This window comes from Notamacropus eugenii, chromosome 4, assembly GCF_028372415.1.
Source record: "Notamacropus eugenii isolate mMacEug1 chromosome 4, mMacEug1.pri_v2, whole genome shotgun sequence".
Lineage (NCBI taxonomy): Eukaryota > Metazoa > Chordata > Mammalia > Diprotodontia > Macropodidae > Notamacropus > Notamacropus eugenii.
This window is the reverse complement of record NC_092875.1, coordinates 294,857,451-294,875,417: the sequence shown is the minus strand read 5'-3', so window position 1 is coordinate 294,875,417 and position 17,967 is coordinate 294,857,451. Positions and strand designations below refer to the sequence as shown.

General features: G+C 41.4%; 1 long non-coding RNA gene across 6 annotated transcripts in view; it reads left to right on the top strand.

The window, feature by feature from the left end:
- The window catches only part of LOC140501355 (uncharacterized), a 72,451-nt gene that overhangs the window by 32,853 nt on the left and 21,631 nt on the right, over window positions 1-17,967 (top strand). For 3 of the 6 annotated variants that reach the window (XR_011966143.1, XR_011966142.1, XR_011966144.1), the window contains one exon: window positions 4,028-4,400. The exons of 2 other annotated variants lie outside the window; for them this stretch is intronic. This is a non-coding gene — a long non-coding RNA (uncharacterized lncRNA). Of the gene's footprint in view, window positions 1-4,027; window positions 4,401-17,967 lie in introns of those variants that run through there. One more of the 6 variants, XR_011966145.1, reaches the window with a different exon arrangement.

Here is a 17,967-nt window from a genome sequence, read left to right as displayed (position 1 = left end):
GGGGAAACCTAGACATTAGCCATGCCTACGCTTTATTCAGATTTCTCTGGAGTTTCAAACTGGGGAAGAGGCAAAAAGGCAAAGAAAGATAATACTTTTTCATGGTCAACCCTCAACTTGGTCTGTTTGAGCCAAGAGTCAAGAGGGGTGGGGGAAAGGTAGAGAGGAGAACTGAATGACGAGTAACACTCAATTATTTAAGCACAATAAAGGAATAATGCTATAAACTCTTTTCATTTGATGTCAGCCTGATCTCATTTTCACTGATACATCCCTAAGAAAACAGAAACAATTTACTTCCTTCTCCTGAATTATTGTTTTCTCTTTTGATTCTCAGTAATAATTTAGAGATCTGAAAGGAAGTTCCTCTTTAGTTCATTTACTAGGTTCATATTTATCTTCAGAGATGCATTTCTTCCTTTTCTCTACACACTGCTAATAGTCTCTTAAAAGCATTAAAGGGGAGATATTTTAAAGTGTTCAATGCCAAGGGATCAAGTTCCTCCACTGCCTGTGACTTCTGCTGTTCTAATGAATACCAGGCTATAAGCTCTGTCCTCAAAGCAACATGATCCCAACACAAAAGCTGCCTTCCACTGGCCCCTTCCTGCCTTGTTTATATCAAGTTTCTAATTGTGAATTGCTTGAACAATCACCTATGATGTCTTTAAGTGTCCCAATAAAGTGAGAGAATGAAGGTCCAGGAGGGGCAAATGCTAATGTTACTTCTCCTCTTGTATTTTGATATAATCAGGTTTGTGCTGAGGCCAGAAAGTGGTATTTGGCCCTCTAAGTGAAGAGGAGAGGAGATGTTCTTTTTATAATGTGGGAAAGATGTCCAAATCCATCTAATATTTTTATAATGAAGGGAAAAGGTTCAAGTATATTCCAGGTCTTCTCTGTTGTTGTCATCCTTGCTGTATTCAGTCATTTCCACCCTTCATTTGGGCATTGGGGGTTTACTTCTTAAAGATACTAGAGTGATTTGTCATTTCCTTCTCCAGCTCATTTTACAGATGAGGAAATGGAGGCATTAAGTGACTTACCCAGTGTCACACGGCTAGTAAGGATCTGAGGCCAGATTGGCCTCAGGAAGATGAGTCCTCCTGACTCCAGCCCTGACACTCTATCCACTGCACCACCTAGCTACCCGAGGTCTTCTTCCCTCATTATAAAAAAGAATTGTTTCCATTGTGCTTTCAGGACACCTTTGGATGTGGGAAGTGAGAGAGCAGAGTCAAAGAGGGTCCAAAAGTTTCAAGCCTAGAAACAAATTATTCTAATTCCCACGTTAGAATCATTCCATTGAGTTAAAGTCCTATTTCCTGACTGGTTCTGCTTCAACGTAAATATCTTCTTACCTGAGGGGCTCACACATTAAATCCAAATCATCTCCTAGAGAATTGATTTATATGGTGATCACAAAGACCAGCTGAGGCATTTCTCAAGACAATGGAACAGAGTAGAGAAACGTTGTTGGGGAGGAGAGAAAGGTCCTTAGCATGGATCACTGCTGCATGTGGACGTTAGGGGAAGGATAGTGAAGGAACAGAATAAAATCTAAATGTCTTCCTCTTCAGTGTCAGCCAGGAAGAGCAGTCCTGCTGTAATCTAGAGTCAAGGAGACCTAAGTTTACCTGCCTCTGACTCATACAGACTGTGCGATCCTAAGAGAGTCATTTACTTCTCCATGCCCAAGGCAGCTCTCAGAAAGTGCCAACTACTATCAGAAGAGGGGGATTCCTTACCCAGGAATTCCCCAAACCAGTGAAGACAGAGGAAGTTATGTAGTGCTCATGGAATTTCCCTCACATATCCAGGGACTGGACCAAGCTTCCTTCAAATCAATGACAAATTATTTGTGATGGGACGACTCTGAAAGATGATTCACACCTAAATACCCTGTTTCACATGATGAAGTGGCCTTACTTCTGACCAAGGTTAACTCCTCTACTTGTTCAAGTGATCCCATTTCTTCCCATCTCCTCCAACAGATTCTCCCCTTTGTTATTTCCACCCTTTCACAGATTTTCATTCTCTCCCTGTCTACTGGCTCATTTTCTATGGTCTATAAAGATACTTAGGTCTCCCCCAATCCAAAAAAAACCTCCCTTGATCCATCTCTAGCACTATCATGGATCACTTGAAAAGGCCATCTAGAGAACAGAATAAATGCTTCCACTTTCTCTCCTCTGTCTCTCTTTTTGACCCCTTACAATCTGGCTTCTGACCTTATGATTCCATTAAAACAGATTTCTCTAAAGTTACTGATGGTCCTAACTGCCAGATCCAATGACCTTTTCTCAGTCCTCATTCTTCATGACCTCTATGGCTCTTGATGCTATAAGAGAGCTTTAACACTCTCTTCTTTGTCTCTCTCTACTCTAGCTTTTCAGGACACCTGTCTCTACTAGTTTTCCTCTTACTTTTCTGACATTCCTTCTCTGTGTCCTTTGCTATATCCTCTTCCAGATCATGCCTTCTAACAGTAGGTGTCTTTCAGAGGTCAGTCCTGGGCCCAGACTCCTCTTCTCCCTCTATACTACTTCACTTGGCGATCTTATTGGTTGTCCAGGGGATTCCTTTCCCATCTCTGTGCTGATGATTCTCAGATCTATCTGTACTGTCCCAAAACCTCTGCTAACTTCCCATCTTGTATTTCCAACAGCCTTTCAGATATTTCTAAATGGATGTCCAGAAGACATCTTAAACACAATATTTGTAACACGGAACTCTTTACCTTCCCCTCTACCCCTCCCCCCCATTTTTCCTCTTACTGTAGAGGGCAAAACTATCCTCCCAGACCCTCAGGCTCACAACCTGAAGTCATCCTGGAGTTCTCTCTATCTCTCACTCCCCATATACAATCTTTTGCCAAGGTCTGGCCATTTCACCTTTGCAACATCTCTCCCTTTCTCTCCTCTGATACTGCCACCACTCCAATGTAGGCTCTTATCATCTCACACCTGGGTTATCATGATGGCCCTACATCAAGTCTCTCACCACTCTAATCTATCCTGTATTCAGTCACTAAAGTGATTTTTCTCAAGCACAGGTCTGATCACATCTCTGTCACCAGCATCAGTACCACCACCATCACCACCCCACACTCAATAAATTTCAGCAGCTCGCTATTGCCCCCAGGAGTAAATACAAAAGGCTCTGTTTGGCATTCACAGCCTTTTATAATCTATCCTTTTCATCCCTTTCATCATTTTCTTACACCTTACTCCCCAACACTAGTCTTCAATCCAGATCTTCAATCCAGTGACACTGGCCTCCTGGCTCTTCCACAAATAAGATACTCTGTCTCTCAGCATGATAAACCAAGTGATGATGGCAGGCAAAAGGAAATTTGGAAATGAGGTATTGGAATAGAGCCTATGGCAATGACAGCTCCAGTCAAGCAAAGGTGTGGAGGGGAGAGTGAATAGAAGCCCAAGGTAGTAATAATGTGAAACAGGCAGGAGCAGCATCACTACAGCTACTGAGTAATGGCCAAGGACTGGAAAGAAAGTTCACTATGCCAACCTCCTGGCACACATGGCAGTTGTTTGCCAACTCTTGAGTATGATTAAAAGGTGATGGTGATTATAGTATATGAAATTGTCTTAGTATGATATGTCTTAGATGTCTTAGTATGATAAGAAAACAGAGGAAAGTAGGCAATAAGGTCAATAGGACACTGGACCTAGAGTCAGGAAGACCAGAGTTCAAATATAACCTCAGACACTTATTAGCTGTGTGACCCTGAGCAAGTAACTAACTTCTGTTTTCCTCAGTCTCCTCAACTATAAAATGAGGATAATAACAGCACCTACCTCTCAGGTTTGTTATGAGGATCAAGTGAGATAATATTGTAAAGCACTTAGCATAGTGTTTGGCTCATAGTAGGTGTATATAATTACTTATTCTCCTACGTTCCATTCCAAGTAGTTCAGATTCCTGTATTTCATCTATAGCTACTTCTGCAACATACTCATTCATATATACTAACCTAAAGCACCAAATGTTTTTCTCCCTCAAGCTTTTTCTAATACTTGGTCATTTTTTTGACTTGAAAATATCTGAATCTCAACTACAGCCAAAGCCGAGGACCATCAAGGGCCAGAACCATAATAAGCAAGTATAAATCCAGACCTTGGCCATCACTGACCTAATGAATTAAATGGATTATGCAGTTCCAGAAAGAAAGGGCTGGACTCTCTAGCAACCCTGAGTGCTTTCATCTTGCAGCAAAACCTTAATACACAACAGCACTAAAAGGGAAGAGAATTACTTAGGTCCTTAGGAGAGATTTGGCTCCTGAGAAGCAAAGAAAGCTATCCTGATTGTTTATGCTCTTGGATGTTTGTCCTCGGCATTTTCTGATGGTTAAAATAAAGTCTGTCTTATATTCAGTGGTTGGTTTTGTAGTTTTTATATTGACTACTTGCATAGGAGCTGAAGACCGTTTGATTGTGAAGACAGTGTCAAGGGATGATATTCTCAAGGAAAACTTCAGTTGGGGAAAAAGCCAAAAGAGATTTCAGCAAAAAGCTCCTGAGTCTGAAATGAATTTGCATGAACACAGAACTATAGTTCTGAGCCACAGATTACATTAAAAATATAAACTCAATACTTTATTTTATAGATTTATATATATAAGCACATGTAAGTATCATATACTTACTAGATAACAATTGAAAAATTTTCAGAGGATCATACTCATGTGTCTATACACGTGTGTATGTGTATATAAGGAATGGGAATGCATACATATATGTGTATATATGTACATATATGTGGTGAGGAAGAGGAGCGGCAGTAGCCCCTCTGAGCTAATCTTTCAGCTGGACATACACTATCAGATTTTGTCCCCAGGGAGCAGCTTACTACAACTCCCCTCACAATTCTAGGGGTAACAATGAAGGTTTGGTATTTCTAGTACTTTGGTGTCTGAGCCCCCACTGGTGCACTATCTATTAGCAATCAACTAGTTAGCGTCAGTTAGTTTTGATAGATAGGATTTACAGAAAAATTATAGCAAAAATAGTGGGTTCAAAATAATGTTGCCAAATTGGGGTATACCCTCCTTTTGTATATACAAGGTCTTTGGGGAAAGTAAGCTCAAAAATAAAGTACAAAGGTATTCAGGAACACATGTACAGAACATGTGAGGCTAAGCTTTGAGGATCAGCAATCTTCTATAGTCCATAACCGGCACTTTTTCCTTATAAAAGGATCACAATTCCTGCAGCTGCCAAGGTCCTCAGGTGATTGTCTTTCCACATACCTCTGTAGGTGCTTGCTCTGTCATCACTCTGGTACTCTTGAGCAGCCATTACTTCAGCTTCTGGTAGATTCTACTATTAACTCTGGTGATCAATTGATCTGTATTAGTTAGATAGAATTTCCTTTCTGAGAGTTCTCTACACCAAGGAAATCATAAGGCTGAATATATATGTATGTGCATATGTTTGCATATGCCCTGTGATTTGTGTGCATATGTAATATGTATTACAACATATGTTATTGTTTGGTCAGTTCAATCATGTCCAACTCTTCATGACCCCATTTAGAGTTTTCTTGGCAAAGATACTGGAATGGTTTGCCATTTTCTTTTCTAGGTGATTTACCATTTCCTTTTCTAGCTCATTTTACATATAAGAAAATTGAGGCAAACAGGATTAAGTAACTTGCCCAGGGTCACACAACTAGCAAGTGTCTGAGGCCAGATTTGAAGAGGAGACTTTGTGGAGTCAGGAGACTCCACAAAGAGGAGTCGTCCTGACACTGCTCCACTGAGCTCCCCCATGTACACATATATGTACATATAAATATGTCCAATCTTTTTATTTCATCAGAATATACAGCTCTCAGAGAAGAATGTACCAACACAGATCAATTAACAAACATTTATTAATGTATCAGGCAGTGTGCTAGGCACTGAGGATAAAAACTGGTCAATAACTCTTTTGTAATTTGTTGTCTTGCTCTTGTGGCACTGAAAAGTTAAGTGAGTTGTTCAGAGTCCCAAAATTAATATATATCAGAAGTGGGACTTGGACCCAGGTCTTTCTCCCTCTGAGGCTGGCCCTCTATCCACTACCCAATACTGCCTCTCATCTATATATCTCATGAGATAGAAATACTGATATAAAATATAGATCATATATGTCTGGAAAAGAAGGTAAACCAGTTATATACTGAGAATAAGGAATAGCACATGAACCACCTAAGCATTTAACTAATATCCATTATATGTAAAAACCCAAGGGAATGCCTTCATGTGTTGAGAAGCTCCTCTATGAGATGCCTACAGAAGGACACAGATAAAATTATCACAAGATGGGAAAGGATGGATGGACTGCAATTTACAGTGTTGAAGAGAATATATACAGTGACAAAACCATGGATTCATAAAATAATCAGAGAGCTATATTTTGCTAATTAACATTCTAAAATACGAAAACATGCAAATTGGTGCTTTCAGTGTTCAGGTTTATAACCATGACAAGCTACTGATATGTGTTAACAATAAATTGCTGACATACTCAACCATGCCTTGAAAATGATCACTGACAATGAGAGTCTTCCAATTTAGGACCAGAGAGCAATAGATTTAGAGCTGGACTTCAGTTATCATACATCTTTTGCCCTATGACTCTCACCAAGTCTCTCAGTGCCTTCTCTGCCATGTCTACAAGAAAAAAGATAGAGTGAAAATAGTCCTGGCCTCTAACTTATAGGACCTATGTTGCAAAGTTGTATGATCTTGGAAAAAATCACTTAATCCTCTGGACCTCAGTTTCCCATTTTTTAAATGAAAAGTTTGGGCCAGATATTGAATTTTTTCATTTCTCTCAAGACTTGTACTGAGGACCTTCAGGATTCCACTATACAAAACCAGAATTCAATAAAACATTAAAGTAGGCAAAATTGGCAGACACCTCCTCTATCAGTGCCTCCCACCACCTATTCTACCCTAACATATACATATCATCTCTCACTTTCTCTCACCTTCATTTTGTGTTTCATTTCCCTAAGACCTAGCTTTGAACTAGAGAACCTGTCTTCGTTAAGTTGCTAAGTGACATCTACTTAAGGTGTTATTCCCTCTCCCTTCACTTGTATTTTTTTTTTATTTAACTTTTAACATTTATTTTCACAACATTTTGGGTTACAAATTTTCTCCCCTTTTATCCCCTCCCCCCCCCCCAAACCCAAGCATTCTAATTGCCCCTGTGACCAATCTGCTCTCTCTTCTATCCTCCCTCTCTGCCCTTGTCTCCATCTTCTCTTCTGTCCTGTAGGGCCAGATAGCTTTCTTGACCCCTTAACCTGTATTTCTTATTTCCCAGTGGTAAGAACATTACATTTGATCCTAACACTCTGAGTTCCAACTTCTTTAGCTCCCTCCCTCCTCACCCCTTCCCTTTGGAAGGCAAGCAATTCAATATAGGCCAAATCTGTGTAGTTTTGCAAAAGATTTCCATACTAGTTGTGTTGTATACGACTAATTATATTTCCCTCCATCCTATCCTGTCCCCCATTACTTCTATTCTCTTAAGATCCTTTCCCTCCCCATGAGTGTCGGCCTCGGATTGCATTCTCCTCCCCATGTCCTCCCCTCCATCCTCCCCCCCACCCTGCTTGTGCCCCTGTCCCCCACTCTCCTGTATTATGAGATAGGTTTTCCTATCAAAATGAGTGTGCATTTTATTCTTTCCTTTAGTGGAATGTGATGAGAGTAGACCTCATGTTTTTCTCTTGCCTCCCCTCTTTATCCCTCCACTAATAAGTCTTTTGCTTGCCTCTTTTATGAGAGATAATTTGCCCCATTCAACTTCTCCCTTTCTCCTCCCAATATTTCTCTCTCACTGCTTGATTTCATTTTTCTTTTTTTTTTTTTTAAAGATATGATCCCATCCTCTTCAAATCACTCTGTGCACTCTGTCTCTATGTATGTGTGCGTGTGTGCATGTGTGTGTGTGTACTCCCACCCAGTACCCAGATACTGAAATGTTTCAAGAGTTACAAATATTGTCTTTCCATGTAGGAATGTAAACAGCTCAACTTTAGTAAGTCCCTTATGACTTCTCTTTGCTGTTCACCTTTTCGTGGTTCTCTTCATTCTTGTGTTAGAAAGTCAAATTTTCTTTTCAGCTCTGGTCTTTTCATCAAGAAAATTTGAAAATCCTCTATTTCATTGAAAGACCATTTTTTCTCCTGAAGTATTATACTCAGTTTTGCCAGGTAGGTGATTCTTGGTTTTAGTCCTAGTTCCTTTGACTTCTGGAATATCCTATTCCATTCCCTTCGATCCCTTAATGTAGAGGGTGCTAGATCTTGTGTTATCCTGATTGTATTTCCACAATACTTGAATTGTTTCTTTCTAGCTGCTTGCAATATTTTCTCTTTCACCTGGGAGTTCTGGAATTTGGCCACAATGTTCCTAGGAGTTTCTCTTTTTGGATCTCTTTCATGCGGTGCTCTGCAGATTCCTTGAATATTTATTTTGCCCTCTGGTTCTAGAATCTCAGGGCAGTTTTCCTTGATAATTTCATGGAAGATGATGTCTAGGCTCTTCTCTTGATCATGGTTTTCAGGTAGTCCCAGAATTTTTACATTGTCTCTCCTGATTCTATTTTCCAGGTCAGTTGCTTTTCCAATAAGATATTTCACATTATCTTCCATTTTTCGAATCTTCATGCTATGTTCTGTGATATCTGTCTTTCTCATAAAGTCCTTAGCGTCCATCTGTACCATTCCAGTTTTGAAAGATCTATTTTCTTCAGTGAGCTTTTGAATCTCCTTTTCCATTTGGCTAATTTTGCTTTTGAAAGCATTCTTCTCCTCATTGGCCTTTTGAACCTCTTTTGCCAATTGAGTTAGGCTAGTTTTCAAGGTGTTAATTTCTTCAACATTTTTTTGGTTCTCCTTTAGCAGGGAGCTGATCTGCCTTTCATGCTTCTCTTTCATCCCTCTCATTTCTCTTCCCAGTTTTTCCTCCACCTCTCCAACTTGACTTTCAAAATTCTTTTTGAGTTCTTCCATGGCCTGAGCCCATTGGGTGGGCTGGGACACAGAAGCCTTGATTTCTGTGTCTTTGCCTGATGGTAAGCATTGTTCTTCCTCGTCAGAAAGGAAGGGAGGAGGTGTCTTTTCTCCGAGAAAGTACCCTTCAATAATTTTATTTCTTTTCCCTTTTCTAGGCATTCTCCCCAGCCAGTGGCTTGACCTCTGAATATTCTCCTCACACCCACCTCGCCTCCTGGTCCTCCCAGCCAGAGTTTGGGGACTGATATTCAAATGCTGCTTCCCGCCTTAGGGCTTTTGGCGGGGGCAGGGCTGCTATTCAGTGTAAGAATTAAGTTCAGATGGTCAGGTCAGGGCAGGGCCGCCTCTCAGGCCCAGTTCCCTCAGGGGGTTTATGCACAGACCTTCCACAATGGATCCAGGCTCCCACCCGCTTGGGGAGCCCCTGTCTGCAACCGCCTCTCAGCCGAGCCATGGGGGCACCCCACTCCCCTCTCGACCCGCCAAAGAGACTCCCTCACCGACCCTCGTCACCTGTGGGGGAGGGGGGCTTGTGCCGCTGGAGATCCCGTCCCTGAAGCCCGCTCGGATGTGTACCTCTTGGAGCCGCGGCCGCCGCAGGTCCAGGCTGGGCTCCGCGTCTGCAGCTCCACGGACCTTTTGCGAGAGGTTTGCAGGTCCCTCTGTGGGTGGAGGGACCCTCGTGGCCGCAGGATATCTCGTCTCCGTAGCCCGTTCGGATCTTTTCCTCATGGTGTCACGGCCGCTGCAGGGCTGCACTCAGCTCCCAGTCCCGGCGCCCAGTCCGCAGCGCGAAGGACCCCCCGCGAGAGGTTTGCAGGTCTCTCCGGAACAGAAATCTCCCTTGCTCCAATATTCTGTGGTGTCTGGGTGCAGAATTCACCGTGGGTTGGTCCCCTCTAGCCATTCTGTGGGTTGTGGGTTCGGAGCTATGTGTATGTGTGTCTTTCTACTCCGCCATCTTGGCTCCGCCCCCCCCTTCACTTGTATTTTTAAAAAGATCCATCAGAGACCAAGGGCAGCTAGGTGGCATGGTAGATAGATTGCTAGACCTGAAATCAGGAAGACTTGAGTTTAAATCTGGCTTCAGACAGTTCCTAGCCATGTGACCATGGACAAGGTACTTAACCCTGTTTTCCTCAGTTTTCTCATCCGTAAAATGAACTGACAAACCACTCCAGTATCTTTGCCAAGAAAACTCCAAAATGGGGTCATGAGAATCAGACACAACTGAACAACAACAGAATTAGAGGCCAAAAGTTTTCAGGACCTAGGCAAAGGACTCTGAGAATTAAAGTGCTTATCATTATCTTGCAACAAAGATGCTGGTGTTATTATACAATTAGGAGTATTTTAGTGTAACATTAAGTGATCTGACCCCCACAGCCTGGGGTGGTGGATAGGAGGGGACCAGGATTGGTTCCTAGTTCAACTCAGTTTCTACATAGCATGGTCCCGCAAAGTTCTATGTCCTTGTAGTCACATCCAGTCTGCAATCATGACTCCAAGGTGCCCATAGCTCAAGCTCCCAGGTCTATGGACTCCACCCACTGTAAAAGGAAATAGACCAAACCTGTTTTACAGAACACAGTGCCTAAGAAAGAGAGGGCAAGTCTTCCTTTCCCTAACCTAGCATAGTTCATGGTGCCCGTGAACAGGACTTTCATCCTTTGAATACTGCTAAAAAAAGAGAGCAAGACCATCCCAGCCTAGTTTTAAATGCACATCCTTTTCCAGCTAAGAAGCCAATGGAAGAGGCTGCTGCTCCTACCCATGTAGTAAGGGATTAGAGATTTGTTTTCTCCAAGAAGTGGGTCCCTAATGTCTCCCAGGTAGATGTCTCCATCTTAGGCGATCTGAGCATTTGTCAAAACTCCATTATATTAGGAAGGAAAGCTTGGATTTCAGACCACAAAGCCCAAGTCTTGATCTCACATCCTTAGATCTAGAATGTATGGGAAATTATCAGTCAGATTTCTTGCATACTATAGCTGCTGTCCTACTCTGACTATCCTTAAAGCCATTCCAACTGCTGGCCTATCTAGGTCTCAGCTAACTGACTAAATTAAACCTGTCAAAGGGAAAAAGGAACAGTCAAACCAATCAATCAACAAATAAAGCAAGGATTTATTAAGTACTTATGTGTGCCAGGCATTATACTAAACACTGAGGTAACAAATGTAATGAAAGAGCCCTGGCTTATGGGGGCCAGTCTTTAGAGAATGCACAGATAGTCACTGCCTTGCTCCACTCTAAGAAACCATGTGGAATCTTACGGATAAGCCTATTTCTTTCCACAATGACTCAGGGGTTTGCACTGTATAATAATGAAAAGTTCTGTCATGGACTGCTGAACCTAGAAGAACTGATGACTCAGAGGTCGCTGAGCCAGAATTCAGAAGGTACACAACACAGGCAAGCAGCACGGCTTCATTGCTGTTTCCTGTGTGGCTTCTGGTGAGGCAGGACTGCTTTCACATGTTGCTGGGAGTCATGGTGGGAAAGAGAGGCTGGCCCGCCTCCCATCTGTCCATGGAAGCTTCGAGCATGTGGCCCCCTCTGTTCCTTTGTGTTTGTTTTCCCCTGATTTGAGGAGAATGAGTGCTTCATGAAGGGATTGCCCTGACAACAACCTCATGAGAGCCAAATGATCAGAGAGGCCTGGCAGGCAACAACGGAGGCATCGTTGACAGCATCCTCCAGAACTAAGAGTAGCGTCAAGACATCAGCCGTGGAAGCAACTGCATCATGGCCTGAGAGACACACCAAGGTCAAGTGAAGCTGAAGAGGGAATTTAGCTGAGGAAAGGCATTTTCAGAGGACATGACCCTTCGTGGCAACACTGATTGCTGGTGATGGACTCTAGAAAGGCACTGAGCCTAGCAGAGAACTACCTACACCCAAGAGGAACTTCACAAGAATTATACAAAGTGAGAGAAAAAACTTTCCATACAGGAATTGTGAGCGAACTCTTTGTCACATTTGTTCACGTGTGCCTCACTACCCTTGTATTCTACAACAGAGTCTACTCTCCCCATGGGTGATGTCTTTTTGTGGAAGTGTGTCCAAGGTTGAAGGAGGGAAGGTTTTGTTCCATGTATTGCTGGTTTGCCTTCTTAATAAATCCATTTTCAGTCTGGCTGACAGATTATTAATGGAGAACATGCCAGTCAGCCAATTAACATTTATTGAGTACCTACTATGTTCCTCACACTGTGCTACGTGGCAAAAGATAGTCCTTTACTCGTCCAAGAAGCTCACAGCCCAATGAGAGAAACCACACACCAATAACTATGAACAAACAAGCTGTACACAAGCTAAGTGGGAAGGAATCCACTGAGGGAAGGCACTAGGATTAAAGGGGATTGGGAGAGGCTTCCTCCAGAAGGGGCGATTTTTAGATGGAACTTGAAAGAAGCTAGGAGGCAGAGAGCAGAGGGAAGGCATTCTAGGCATGGAGGACAGCCAATGAAAATGCAGAGAATTAGGAAATGAAGGTTCTTGTTCAAAGAACAGAAGGAAGCCCAGTGTACCTGGATCACAGAGTAGAGGATGTGGCATACAAAGTAGAAGAATCATTGTGGGCTCATGAGGAACAACAGTAGAAGTACAGCCCTCAACATTTCTCCTGGAACCTTGAGAGGAGTGGGCCCCTCAAATTGTGTGTGTGAATGCAAGATGTAGATACAAGATACACACAGAATAGATATAAAGGAACCCTAGAGGGAGGGCATTAGAACTGGGGAGGAGGCACCAGAAATTCTTCCCCCAGGAGATGGCCTATGAGCTGAACTTTGAAGGAAGTCAAAGATTCAAGGAGGCAGAGATGAGGAAGGAATTCATTCTAGTTGGTGTAATGGCACCAGATCACAGATCACTCGCTAGAAGTAATCTAGAGCAGCACCTTCATTTTACAGATTAGGAAACTGAGGCTCAGAGAGTTTAAGTGATTTGCCCAGAGTCATGCAGTCGGTAAGTATTAGAGGCAAGATTTGGACCCAGGTCTTCTTAACTCCAACTCCAACACACTATTCACTATGCTGTATTGCCGTTCTAATATAGTGTCATGAGTGAGGAACCCCAAAAAGACCAATCTGGCTCATCAATAGAGTATGTGGCAGGAAGTAATATGTAAGAAGGATGTACAGACAGAAAGGTGCCATAAAAAGCCATGATAGCAATCATACTCCGACACACAGCCTCACAATATATACACACTACTAAGAGGGCTACAGGCTTTACGGAGTTTTTTGTTGCTAATTTTTGATATAGGCACTGTCTCTTTGCAGCTTCCAAAAACTAAAAGCCAGTAAAATTCAAGATTAAATAAAGAAATAAGGATGTAAAAATGTCACCTGCAAAAATAAAGTTATTTGTACCCCTCTTCCATCTCTTTCAACAGTCACTGCTGAGAAAAGACAAAGAATTCAATCAGCTTTTTTATATCAAGTGCTAAGCTGGATGCTGGGGATACAAGGACAAAAATGAAACATTTTTCTGGGAAGGAAACAACATGTACAAAGATGAATACAAAGTACATACAAAGTAATTGGTTGGGGATGGAACAGAAAAAAGCCTTATACTAGAGAGATCAGGGCTTGCCCTGGAGTGACAAAGGGATCTCCCTTCTGTTCTCTTCTCTTTCAGGGACAAGAGAACGATATAGGCAGCACTCTTTCCCTCCAACTGAAAATTAAAAAAAAAAAATACTTGCAAGAAATATGTAAAAGCAAGTAAAACAACTTCCTCCATTGGCCATGTCCAAAAATGTATATCTCATTCTGCATCTCTATAAGGAAATGGGTAGCATGATTCATCATCCTTCTTCCTGGAGCTGGGTTTGATCATTTACTGGCAAAAGGTTTTAAACCCCAGACAGGGTAGTTTTATGCTCCCCTCCAGAGGTAATAGGGAACCCCTGGAGCTTTTCTGAGTGGGCAATAACCTGTTCAGATTTTGCTAATTTGGTTTGGGGGAGAGGGAGATGAGCAGGGTAGTCATTTAAGAGATAATTACAATGGACCAGGGGAGAAATGATGAGACCCTGAATTAGATTTTGGTGAAGAAGACCAAACCCTTCTCTGTCTCTTGCCATATGTGTATACATTGTGTGTATGTGGGTATGTGTATAAATGTATGCCATGTACAATTATATGCCATATATGTACATGTATATATATGTGTGTAAATGACTATTCAGAGGTTTGTGGTTGTTCATTCAGTCTTGTCAGACTCTTTGTGACCCCATGGATCTTAGCACCCTAGGCCATTCTGTCCTCCACCATCCCTTGAAATTCATCCAAGGTCATGTTCATTGTTTCTTTTTAAAAATAATGTTTCATTTTTCCCAATTACCTATAAAAACAATTAACATTTTTTTTTTAATTTTGAGTTTCAAACTCTCTCCCTCCCCCCCTCGCTCTTCCCTTACCTGAGATGGTAAGCAATTTGATATAGGTTATAGATGTACTATCATGTAAAACATATTCCCATATTAGTGATGTGAAAGAAAACACAAACTAAAAAAAACTTACAAAAAAAAAAGTGAAAAGCAGTATGCTTCAATCTGCTTTCCATGTTTGTTGTTTCTGTGACATTACAGATCTTAGCCTCTGCTGTCTCCTTTTCCTTTTAAGTACAATCTTTCCCAATGTCAGGGTCTTTTCCAATGAGTCCTGTCTTTCTCATTATGTGGTCAAAGTATTTAAGCTTCAGCTTCAGTATTTAACTTTCCAGTGAATAGCCTGAATTAATTTCTCTAAGTATTGACTTATTTGAGCTCTTTGCTGTCCAAAGGACTCTAACAAGTTTTCTCCAGCACCTCAAAATGAAAGCATCAATTCTTTGGCACTCAGCTTTCTTTATGGTCCAACTCTCAGAGCTATACATTGGTACTGAAAAACACATAGTTTTCACTATAAGGACCTTTGTCAGCAAGGCGATCTCTGTTACCCAGATTTGCCACAGTCCAAGGAGCAAATGTCTTTTAATTTCATGGCTTCAGTCAGTATCTGCAGTGATCTTTGAGCCCAAAAATATAAAATCTGACACTGCTTCCACACTTTTCTGTCTGCCAGTAAGTGATGGGTTCAGCTGCCAAGATCTTAGCTTTTTTGATGTTAAGTTTCAAGCCAGCTTTTACACTCTCCTCTTGCACCCTCATCAGGAGACTTCTTAACTCTTCACTTTCTATCATAGGAGTGGCATCATCTGCATATCTGACATTGTTGATATTTCTCCAGACAACCTTAGTTCCAGCTTTTGAATCATCCCGTCAGCATGGTGTATTTTGCATACAACTTAAATAAATAAAGTGGCAATATACAGCCTTGCCATAATCCTTTTCCATTTTTAAGCCAGCCAGTTGTTCTGATGGGGTGATGGGACCTGGACACCTAAAAGGAAAAGACCATGTCTTCGAAAGCAACCCAAACCCTGAATTTTCCCATACATTTCCCATACATTTCAGCAGCCCCAAATCATCGGCACCTCCACCCCACTTCATCCACCCTAGCCCACCTACATCACTTGATTGGCTTACTTGACATTCCTTTCACTGTTGCACCTGGCCCAACTAAAAATTTACCACTCAGTCCCATCCTGATTCTTTTCACTGTCCTTTTTGTATATTAGCATCATACTCCCCACCATTAAATTGAAGGTTCACTAGGAACCTCACCCCCTGCAATTGTCACTACAATAAACCTTGTCATTTGACTGGAAGAAGAGTTTAGTGTGTGAATTCATTCCAGGAAGATGCTGCCTTGTACCCTGACATTTCTTGGTTCCCAACAACCCAAACCACATCAGTTCCATATTGGATTCTGACTTGCTTTTTGACCTCCATACAGGTTCCTCAGGAGACAAGTAAGATGACCTGGTACTCCTATCTCTTTGAGGACTTGCCACATTTTGCTGTGATGCTCACAGTCACAGGCTTTGGTCTAATCAATGAAACAGAAGCTGAGGTTTTTCTGAAACTCCCTGACTTTCTCCATAACTCAGTAAATGTTGGCCATTTGGTCTGTAATTACTCTGCCTCTTTGAAAACCAGCCTGCTTTTCTGGTAATTCTTAGTTTACATATTGCTGAAACCTAACTAAGCATAACCTTGCTGGCGTGTGAAAGGAGTTCAAATGTTCAGTAATTTGAACATTCCTTGGCATTGCCCTTCTTTAGGATTGTGATGTAAACTGATCTTTTCCAATCCAGTGATCACTGTTGAGTTTTCCAACTTTGCTGGCGTATTGAGTGCAATACTTTAACAGCAACATCTTTTAAGATTTTAAATAACTCAGCTAGTCTTCCATGACACCCACTAGCCTTATTGTTAGCGATGCTTCCTATAGCCCACTTGAGTATTCTCTGGGATGTCTAGGCTCTGGATCAGTAACTACACCATTGTGGTTATTGGTGACATTAAGATCTTTCTTGTATAGTTTCTATGTGTATTCTTGCCACTTTTTCTTAATCTCTTCTGCTCTAGTAAATTTCTGTAATTTTTGTCTTTTATCGTGCCCATTTGGGCACAAAACATTCCCTTGATATATATATATTTTTTAAGACATCTCCTCTCTTTCCCATTCTACTGTTTTCTTCTATTTCTTTGCACTGCTCATTTAAGAAAATCTTATCTCTCCTCACTATTCTCTGGAATTCTGCATTCAGTTGAGTATATCTTTCTCTTTCTCCTTTAACTTTTGCTCTCCTTTCCTGATCTATTTGTAAAACCTCATCAGACAGTCATTTTGCTTTCTTGCTTTTCTTTTGCTTTGGGATGTTTTTTGTTGATACCTCCTACATAATTTTGTGAACATTTGTCCACAAGTTCCTCAGGCACTCTATCTGTTAGGTCTAATCCCTTAAATCTGTTCTTCACTTCCAGTTCATATTCATAAGGGATGTCATTTAGGTCATACTTCTCAGTCTGATGGTTTCCCCTACTTCCTTCAATTTATCTGAATTTTGCAATAAGAAGCTCATGATCTGAGCCAAAGTCAGCTCCAGGTCTCATTCCAACTGACTGCATAATTTCTCTACCTTTGGCTGCAAAGTATATAATCAATCAGAATTCTATATTGGCCATACAGTGATTTCCATGTGTACAATTGCCTTTTTGGGTTGTAGAAAAAGGGAGTTGTTTTTATGATCTGAGTCACCTTGACAGAACTCTATTAGATTCTGTCCTGTTTCATTTTGTACTCCAAGGTCAAACTTTTCTGTTATTCCAGTTATCTTTTGATTTACTACTCTAGTATTCCTATCCCCTATGATGAATGTGACATCTTTGTTAGAGATGAACTTGACACACACAAAAAGGTATCAAGGCAAATTTATTAAAATGGAGTTCAGAAGAGAGAGGGCCCTCTACGTTCATTCTTTTGAATGAACAAGTGGTCTCCAGCATGGCTACTGGAAGACTACAACGTGTTCAGAATAATGTAAGTTTCTTATCATATTCCAAACTTAGGATCTCCCAGGCCATAGTCCCCTGGCCATGTGAGTTCATGTTCTCTTCTCTGATAGGCTTTCCCTCAAATGGCTCATCAGGCCTGTGCAGAAGTTTCTGACCTTTACCTGACCATGCTAGGTCAAGACTCTGTGGAAACAGAACTTCCTTGTTTCTTCCATCTTTTTTTTTTTTTTTTGGTGTCATTTCTAGAAGATGTTGTAGGTCATCATAGAAATGATTAACTTTGGCCTCTTACTGTGATATTGAATTCTTTGCCTCAGATTCAAACAGATACCATTCGGTCATTTTTGAGATTATACCTCAGTACTGCTGTTTTCACCCTTTTATTCACTCTGAAGGCTACTCCATTTCTTCTAAGGGATTTTTGCCCACTGTAACATATGTAATGACCACCTGAATTAATTTGCCCATTCCTGAGGTATAGTATGATTTTGAAAGTTCTTGGTAGAGTA